The sequence below is a fragment of the Cryptomeria japonica genome, chromosome 11 (assembly GCF_030272615.1).
Source record: "Cryptomeria japonica chromosome 11, Sugi_1.0, whole genome shotgun sequence".
Classification (NCBI taxonomy): Eukaryota; Viridiplantae; Streptophyta; class Pinopsida; order Cupressales; family Cupressaceae; genus Cryptomeria; species Cryptomeria japonica.
In genome coordinates, this window is record NC_081415.1 from 695,566,930 (window position 1) to 695,577,956 (window position 11,027).

The window sequence follows — 11,027 nt, forward strand, 5'->3', positions numbered from 1 at the left end:
GCTTGAGAGACTTGTTAGGAAGGTGAGAATCTCGTTCCATGGTCTCCATAGCCATGAACTCACAAATATAATCCATAGTGCACTGTCGGAGTGTAAAAGGGTCAAGAATAAGAAATCTGAAACAAATTGCTTCCAATAAATGCTTGGTTTGACGAAGAATGTAAAATTGCAAGGAGGAATTTTAGAGATCCGCACAAGGAAGAGATCAACATAAAGGTTTACAAGCATATTTTAAAGCAAAAAAAAGTTGATTCTATGCTCACAAGGCAAGAAGAATAATTTTTCTTTAGTAAAAATAACCCCAAGTCTTTTTGGAAGGAGTTGCAATCCAAGAAAAAGCAAATGGAAAACAATATTGCAGCTAAACAATGGTTTGATTATGCTAAACAACTTTACTAGTAGGATGTTGGGGTGGAATCGCCTCCGATTTTCAACATTAATTCAGATCTTTTTACAAAGCAGGAAATTGAAAGGGGTATAAAAAAGTTGGGTGTTGGAAAAGCAAAAGACTTGGTTGATCTTCAAGTGGAATATTTGAAATGGGGTTTGAAATCTTTGGCGCCACACATTATGATTTTTTTTAACATCATACAACAGGATTTTCCCAAAGATTGGACTACTAGTCTTGCCATTCCTCTTTTTAAGAGCGGGGATGTCAATAATCCCTCTAATTACAAGACCATTATGATTAACCCTTTGTTTGCAAAGTTATTTGGCAACATGATAGAGAATAGAATTAGCAAGTGGGCGGAAGAGAATGGTAAGCATGCAAAAAAGGGCAAGCTAGTTTCAGACCTAAGCATTCTACAGTTGATCATGGTATCACTTTGAGACATTTAATTGACAAAAAGATGGGAAGAGAAAGAAGAGGTCTTCTGTTGATTTCAAAAAGGCTTTTGACACAGTTCTTAGGGTTAAACTCTAGAAAATAATGGAAGAACTTGGGATTCCCATTCATCTTAGAGCAGCTATCCATAGGCTTAATGAGGAGGTTAAAGTCAAAATTAGAACCTCTGATGGTCTCTTCCAAATCTTTAGAAGCAATATCGAGGTCAAGCAAGGGTGTTCGTTATCTCCTACGTTGTTTGGTTTATACATTGACAAGTTGGAAGAGTGGTTAAATTCCCAGGATGGTGATGGTGTTCATATGGGTGAATTTGTGATAAAACTTTCGCTTTATGTGGATGACCTCATTCTTATTGCTAAAACAATTCTTGGTTTGCAAGAGCATTTGTATGCTTTGGAGCACTTTTGCAGAATGGTTGGGATGCAAGTCAATATCAGCAAGACAAAAATCATGGTTTTTTTTAATAAGAGGAAACGAAACTAGCATAAGTTTTACTTTGAAGGCAATATTCTTGAAGAAGTTTCAGACTATAAATATCTTGGGATTGACTTCAACAAAAATCTAAATTGGGATGGTTGCGGGAAGAAGAGAATCATAGGTGGTTGGAAAGCTTGGTATGCTCTTTAGAACAGATGTAGAGAAGCAAAGCTTTGGGATTGGAAGGCCTCCCAAACTCTTTTTGGGCTTTTAGTTCTTCCTATTATTCTTTATGGTTGTGAATTATAAGCCAACAACATTTCAAGTTCACAGTGGAAGCAGATCGAGCAAATCCAAAAGCGCTTGATAACAAGCAAGTTCAAGATTAAAAATACAATTCCTTATGATATCATGTTGAGTGAAACTGGGCCTGCTCCTATTGAAGCTATTGCTATGGTTTGTCTCATTATTTGTCTCAAAAGATGTGGGCAAATGGAGGAAGGAAGATGACCTAAAGCTATTTTCAATGACACCTTGTGCAAAAGAAAGAAGACTTGGATGAAACAAAACATCAAATGGTTGAGTAAGTGTAGTATCTACCTAAATTCATGCCCCACAAATAGCAAAGAGATAAAGGCTTTTGTTATGGATAAGTTTCACAAGTGGGCTCGGGGTAATGAGTTAGCGAGAAAGAAAAAATATTATATCACGAAGTTCAATCTTGCTTATGATCATCATCAGAAAGCTTATATAAGGACTAATATTTTGTGGAAAGCTAAGTGTATTATTGCTCAATTAAAAACTAACTATCATCAGCTCCGTAGTGAAACTGGTCGTTGAAAAAGACCAAAAGAAACTTGGGAGGAAAGAGTGTGTATTTTTTGCACATGTGGGAAAGTTGAAATTGAAAAACACTTCATTTTAGAGTGCGATGCCTTCAAAGATGTTGGGGACAAGTATAATAAATTATTAACTATAAGATCGTGGTATGATTTTTTCAGCGAGGATTATGTCGAAAGGTTGGGGGCACTTGTCAGCATTTTACACAGAAAGCGGGCATATTTGCAGAAATCGGTTAGATTTGCTGTGATGTCCCATAGACTTTGTTAAGTCTCGTGGACATTAAAATAAATTTCTTTCTTTCATGTCTTCTACTTTTATAATTGAATATAAGACAAAGGGTCACCTAGGAAGGAGGCTTATAAATCTGCTGACGTTGATGTATCTTCTTACTTTTAGCTTATAATTTTATATCACATAAACGATTATTTGGTCAATAGTTTTTGGTTTTTATATTATGTTTGAAAATTAATATTTAGTTATGTGTCTGCTTAAAAAACATTAGTGATGTGTTTGATTAAAAATAAGGGTTACGTGTTTAATGATAAGTGGATGTATATTAAACAAGCGTCATGTAGTGGCTAGTAGTTGCCTTTTAGATTTGTAATAGTAATTGAGTATTTTTTTTTGCAAACAATTAATAAATAGAAGAGATTAATAATTTTGTAACTGTAACTTTAATTGAATCTTAACCCTAATTAAATTGTAATCTTATTTGAACCCTAACTATAAGACTAATTGAATGTTCATTATAAATTTAATTAAATCCTAAATTTAATGCATAATAATCCCTAACCTAAATTGAATACTAATCTTAAACCTTACACTAGCCCTATTTTAATTCTAATAAAAGTCATGTCTCTAATTCCAATTATAGCTCTAATCTTAATTGAATTATATTCATAACCTCTTTGAATTTTAACCTAACTCTAAATCAAAAGTTTTGCTTATAAGCCTAATTGATCATTAACCCTAACTCCAATTTAACTTTATACCAATCCTTAACCTAATTGAACCCTACTCCTAATTAAACTCTAATACTAAGCTATAAATCTAATCCTAATTGATCTATAATCCTCATAATTGAACCCTACGTCTAATTAAACTCTAATAATAAGCTATAAATCTAATCCTAATTGAACTATAATCTTCACTCTATTTGTAATAGTAATTAAATAGTAATTATTAGCTTAATAATTTATACTGTATTAATTATTGTATGCGGGAAAAGTGGGCTGATAGAATTAAATATGTGAAAATTTAGTTAAATACTAGTCCACACACACACACAGGACTTCTTGGTGCAAGCTATGGAGTAACGTAGTATTACTCAGCTTCCCAAGGAGGGTCCCATGGTTCTCTATCTCACAATGTCCCTCAAACCAATGTTTTTGCTCTCAGATCACTGAGCAAAATGGTTTAGGGATGGCAAATATGAGAACGAGAGATGCTTTGATAGATTTTAGTATGAAATGGAGATTAAGCTATGTATGATTCTAAAATGCAATACACTAGATGATAAGATGACGAGGTTAGTATGAATACTATCCTAACATGATATATTTAGTCTATGATTGAGCTAAAATGATAAAGAAAGTACTCTAGCATGCATATTTAGTCTAATTCCTGATCTAAAAGAGGCTAAATGATGAGCATAAAGATGATATGAAAGCTTGAAAGAATTTGAGCATAAGTGTAATGCTTCAAATTTGAAAGATGATTGTTAAAAATGGAGGAATGAGAGCTCTATTTATAGCACAAACAGGGCAATGGATGGTCAAGATTGAAAGGTTTAATCAAGGGCCAAGTTTGAAAGTTGAGGATCCATGTGCACAATTGGCACCAATGAAATGGTGACAAGTGTCGACATAGGGTTGGGTTGAGAGAAGAGGTTGGAGGCATTAAAGGCCTGAGAAGACCTCGTGGTTATCTAAAGGCTAAGGGTCAAGTCTAAGTTAGGCTTACCCACTGGATTAAGAGTTAATCCAAGGATAAACCTTTGTGCAAATGATTAAGAGATAATCATGGTCAAAGCATTAATGGCCTGATGAGACTCTTGGGTTGGATAGAGGTTGAGTCAAAACAAATGTTTTAACCATGTGGGAGAGTTTGAATTAACCATTAATGGTTATTGGAGACTTTGGGGATTAAGTGGTTGAAGGTTGGAAGCCTTCAATGGTTTTCAAAGACTTTAAGGGTTTTGGTGGTTGAAGGTTGAAAACCTTTAATGGTTATCAAAGACTTTGAGGCATTTGAGAAGTGACTTCCCTTTGCTTAGGGATGTGACAAAGTTTAGAGGAGGGTTAGGTTAATTAGAAGTGATTAGAAGATTCTAGAAGGGATTAGAAAGGGGTTTGGGATTTTGCAAGTGGATGGAGAGATAATAGGATTTAATTGAATTAAATGATTTAATTCAATTTGGTTGTCATTTGGGAAAATTAAATAAATTAGATTTATTTAATTTTGGGATAACTATTTAATTAAATTTGAATTTAATTAAAAGTGGATAGGGGGATTTAATTGAATAAAATGATTTATTCATTAAATGGTATAGTGAATTTAATTTAAATAAATTGAATAATTTATTTAATTAAATAGAAGAATGTGGATAATTTAATTAAATTGGATTTAATCAAATAGAGAAATGAACATAAAATATTCATTTAGAAATATGGTCATTTTTATACGTCTACAATTATAATGAATGAATAGGTAATCAGAACTCAATCAAACTAGTATATATGAATGTAGTAAATAAATGAGAGGCTTAGTAAAGCTATTAATTATATAAATTTATGTTAATAATATTTAATTTTTTTCAATTAAAAATACTATAACACTTCTAAAATTTAATATTTATTTGAGAATGTGATTAGTGAAGAAATCATAAATTATACTTAAATAGTAATTAAAAAAATTAAATATTTACTATAGACGAAAGTGATAACAATTTTTATTTATATTACATTGTATTAACATTTATTATATTAGGCCCGTTAAGGGGCTTAGTTGGGTTCAAACCAATCAAGTTGAGGAGTCTGTAATATGGGAAAGACCGTTGGAGAGTTGGTTGAAAGCGAATTTTGATGGGGCTTCTAAAGGTAACCCAGGACCTTCGGGGGCAGGAGTTATAGTGCGGAATTGGAAGGGGGATACTTTGGCATTGGGGCCCAGAGGTTGGGAAATGGCTTGAATAATCTGGTTGAAGTAACAACAACTTTGCTTGTCGTTACGATGTGCAAGATGCTTGGCGCTAGGAAAGTGCACTTAGAAGGTGATTCTCTAATTATCATCCTTGCTTTAATGAAGAAAGGCATAGATGCATGACACTTACAAGGTTGGATCCATAATATCCTGGAAGAGTTGGAAAATTTTGAGGAGGTCCAATTAAGCCACATTAAACATGTTGGCAATATTGAAGTAGAAATTTTACCTAAGTGGGATCTCAACTTTATTGAAGTGGGTGACTTCAGGTGGGAGGATTTTCGTAATGTTAGACTGGAGGTGGAAGAAGACATTCGTATTAATGACATTGCGAATGTAGTGTACGATGTCAGAAGACAGTGAGAGGATGGCAGCGCTTGAGTATAGCGAGGAGCCTTGTTATTGATGCCTTTATTATTTGCATGAGTAGTCATTTATTTCAATTTCATCTTCTTCGAAGTGTTGGTATGTAGGCATTTACTCCAGAAATAGATTCCTATGAAAATTCGTCACCTACTTCTTAGGGAGAAATTGGTCTCCATGAGAGCTTCATAAGTTGTTTAAATTTCATGATGAATTGCTTGCGCAGAGTGTAGCTTATGTGGCTAGGGGGGATTTTAGCCAGCTCAAATTCTGCTTTAAAACCATAATGGACATTTATGCCCTTATTATGGCTTGGGGGCTGGAATTGGGCGAAGACATGGCAATGGTGAAGAAAGTTATGCAAACAATTATTCATGAGGATTATCTGGTAGGATTGGATTCCTTCTTGGAATGGGCGGAACCGGGAGTGGGTTTTGATGCTCGCAAATCTGTAGAGGACAGAGTGTAGGGTGGCAATGCGGGTTTATTCCCATTCCTCAGGTGGGCGAAAGGTATGTGTAGATATCACTGCTCTTAAGAGGCCAAAAGGGGTTGGGATGCCTTCAAATTGTATGTGGAAATGAAAGACCTGGAAGGTGCCATAGCACAGGGAAAGGCGGAAGCGGAGAAGGAGCCGAGACGAATACTACGACCAAGGCTGGTAAGGTCGCTAAAGAGTAATGGAGCCACGGTGGCGAGAGGCAACCGTCGAAGGAAAGTCTAGTGAGTTGTCATTTTCTGCTTTTACCGGCAATGTGCCTTGTTTTGTATGGTGGTTTTTAAGTCCGGGTTTAGTATCTTTGGATGTTTCTAGGTGGACAGGTAGTTGGTTGGTTAAAGCCATTTTGGTGGGTTTGTTTTTTTATTACAGTACTGGCTTTTTTGGAGTCCGAGATTGTTTAAACTTTACTATGTGGACCTTATTTTGAATTTCAATAAAATATAAATTATTACCGATCAAAGAAAAAAAATTATTATATTATTTTTTCACCAATATTCATTGTGTTATTTTTTTAAACATTATTATTTTGTATTATCTTACATTAATATTTATTGAATGAAATGATGTTCAATGTTAAGCATAATCTAATTTTATATTTTATTTGTATTATAAAAATGTTAATTTTATATTATTAATGTTAAAATTATTAGATTATTATTATTTATTATTTCTAATTACTAATATATTATATTGTTGACTTGTTATATTATCATCAATATTAATACTTTTTTTGTTTTTGGTCGGTAATAGTGATTTTTATTAATTACTCAGGATTTTGTACTAGCCCGAACCAGGTGGTGCTACAATTAGGGAGCCACCTCCCCAGATCCATCTCCCCTTCAAGAGGGGGGTCATCACAACTATTCCCATCCTTGCCCCGCTTACCCTTTTTTTGCTTCACCTCTATCCATTCATAAGATTTGGCATCCTCCAACGATTTTAGATTTTGAATTTCCATTCCAAATAACCCCTTATTATCCCAATAATGATTCTCATAATGATTCCCCTCATCCATGCCTGCATTTAAACCCTTTTGAGAGCTAGGACCATCCTCCATCATCTGTACACCTCCAATAGCATCCTGAGAGAAGCTGCAACCCTCAGGAAAACCTCCCTCACTCGCGCCAACCAAAACACCAACCAGACCTTGCCCATCATTTGAAAGTTTTGGATCCTTCACAATAGAATCATTGATCAATCCCCCAACATCCTGGTGGGATTTCAGATTCCCAGCCACCTTCTCCACCGTGTAAGATTGGGGGGTAGCATCCTTCCACCATGAAGCTAGACTCTTCACCCTACGCTTAGCACATGATTCATCATTATGTCCACTCTTAAGGCATCTCCTACACCTAAAATGAATCCCTTCATAATCCATCGACTGAAGCCAACTTCCCTTTGAAGTAGAAATAGAGATCTTCGAAGGGAGATCCATGGACGTATCCATCTCCACCAAGACACGAGCAAAAGTTGTATGTAGCAAATTGAGAGAACCATCACCAGTCAATAAAAACTTACTGAGGGAGTTTCCAATAACTTCAAAACATGAGTCAAACTAGTATTGCAACAGAAGGTTTGGAAGTCTAATCCACATAGGAGCATGATCAAAAGATTCTGACTCGGGCTTGAAAGTCAGATGCCACGGTTTAAGCATCAAAGGATAATTGTCCTCCCAACACCATTGACTACCACCAAGGATTTTATTTCTATCCTCCACAGTCTGGACAACCACAACAAAAAACCCTCGAACATGAGGGTAAATGTGCACACTATCATCCACAATGGGCTCCCAATGATCAAAGATCCATTTATGCAGAGCACCAAGACTAGGCCAAAAACCCCTAAAACGCCCAATAAGCCCTAATATCAAAAAAATGAGCTCATTATGATCAACCTCTTTCTCCACCGCCTCTGACAAAGATACAGTAGTCTGCATGGTCGGGACAGTCACATTCAAAGTTGATGGGCCCCAAATATCTCTACTATGGGGAGACCTCCACCCATTTGGCAGCGAACCTACCCTCTGATCAGGCATTGCATGGGGTCGAGAATGGGGGCGGAAGCCAAACACACGGCTGTCATGGGCATTTGAAGCGAATGCCCTAAAACCCTGTCGCTCGTTTGGGGACCCAAATCTGTCATGGCTTCGCTCTCTTCCATCCCCGCACTTCAGCACAAACGCCCAACTAACATTGCCCCGATCGGGAGGAAATCCACCACGCCCCACAGGAACCCTAGCCCACGGAGCCACATGCAGCGACATCGCAGTTTTTTTTTCGTTTATTGACTCTAATTTTTTTTATATAATGGTTTGAACCAAGGATGTAAGCACTACAGGAAAGAAGCCCCACTATTTCTCCAAGAAGCCCCACCATTTCACCAAAGGGTCATCCCAATCAATATTAATACTTTAATTATTAGAATATTTTTATTTTAAACATTATATTATTTTTTTATAATTTTTATGATTATATTAATTATGTTTAATATATATATTTTGATGGGTAATGGGTCGAAGCCGATAAGGTGTACATACCCTACCCCCTTGTGGGATTTGAACTTGTGACCTCTCTTCCAAGAGCACAAGTTCTCCACCAGTAGGCCAACTCAGGTTGTACAATTATGTTTAATATTATATTATGTTATTATTCTATTATTGTTTTAATCTTACCAACCAAGAGCTATTTATAAATTACTTAGAAAGTAAAAGATTTATTACCTTGTAATGATAACTATGTAGATTTTCACAATTAATTAATAATCAATTATTTAGCATCAAAATATTTTCAAGAAAAAATTATTTGTCTTGATAGTTACCTTAAAAAAATATCAAATAAAAAAAAAGATTTATTGTCAAATTGAATGAGGAGAACTAAAATAAAGATTTAAAATCAAGAGTATTCACATACAGTTAAGGAATTGTAATACAATTAAAGAGTTGTAATCTTAAATTTACTAACATTTTAAGGTAATTGATTTCGTGGATGTATAAAATAGTTTTGTTTCAATAATTTGATTTATTATGTTAGTTTGTTCTTACCATTCTATAATAGTTACTAATCATTGAACCAAATAAATCAACATATATGAGTATTAGGTGAAAGTATATTCTAAATTAATTTAATGTTTTAAACTTGTAATAAAGATGAAAGGAGTGTTTAGTAAAGTAACTCATACAATATCAAATGTAGAGCACTTGTATTTTTTTTAAAATCTAAATTAAGCAAATACAATTTAATTTTCATCATCTCATTTTGATAGAATAATAATAACTTTGAGTGTAACATAAAATATTTAAGAATAATTTAAAATGCATCAAAATGTATATATTCAATTTATGAACACATATAATTGTTATTGAGCCAAATGAATGAACAAATATGAATATTAGGTGAAAGTATATTCTAAATTTATTAAATATTTTAAAATTATATTCAAGATGAAAGGAGTCTTTATTGAATGTGGAGTATTTATTTCTTTTAAATCTAAATTGATTAATTAATAAGCATCATAATACTTTAATGACCTAAAAATTAAAACATACTAAATCTCATTTTAGTGTCCTCAAAATCTGCCTAAAAAAACTCATACAGAAAGTGGATCTCGGAAATCTGGTAATAAGATGCAAATTATTTGAGCCAATTAGATTGAAGAAAAATATTTTTTGTAATTTGCAAACTTAAAAATCAAGCATCTTAACTATTGAAATTTTATTTTTTAAATCATGGAAAAAAATAATTCATAGATATAATTGGTGGAAAACCAATTGAATAATAACGAATTAATGGAAGTTGGGTGCAATCGATTGCAATAGCACTAGCCTAATGGAAAGTACTAACAAGGGATGCAATGCATCATGTTCCTCCGAAATAGTGTAGTTGGGTGGTTAGTTTAGAGTAGAAAACATAAAAAGATCTCGTTAGTTTAGAGATAGAGGGACAAGAGAGATATAGATATATAGAGAGAAAATGATGTCCAAAAGGAGAGAGTAAGAGAGATATGGAGAAATAGGGATAGGAGAAAAAAAATAACCATAGAGGGGAGGTGTGTGCGTGTGCGCGAGAGATATGGAAATAAAGAGAGGGGGAGGTGTCTATGTGAGAGAGAGATATGGAGATAGAAATAGAGATTGGGGGGAGAAAAAGAATATGTGTGAGTGAGAGAGATTTGTTAATTATAGATGACATTCTAGATATTTGCATAAAAAGAAGTGAATAGAAATAAATATTTAAAAAATAAAAAATAATATTAAAATTTTCTAGAATTAAAGTAATATTATGATGAAATAAATTTAAAAGAAACAAAAGCAAAGAATTTGACAACATTTTAAAATAATATATTCAAAATATTGTAATGAAGGAAATGACTACAAGTATAAAGCTAAACTATATTAAAAATCTTAATACTCAAATTTTAATTTTTACACTAAAAAATGTTACAAATAAAACCAAAGTTTAAAAGTTTAAAATAAAATAAAATTTATTAAAAATGTAAAAAGTGAATTCGTAATTCTCTCAAATTTAAAAATAAAAAAATATTTATATTTGTAATTTTTTTTTTTTTTGATCGATAAAAGGTTGAAGCCAGAGATATTTTATTAATAAAAGATAATTACAACTCCATTAAGTGTGGGCACCGATAGGAAAGAATGGAGGGAAGAAAACCTCTGGTCTAGCCAAGATCCATTAATGGATCAGAGAACTAATGCTAGAGATAGCTAAAATAAGGGACATAATACATGGATCCCTGGAAAATACATCCAGGTGGATCTACAAAAGAATACTTAAGAATCATTCACAATTTCCTTAGTGTTGAGAGTCGCCCCTGCTCTGATAATGATAACCTCGATCATAA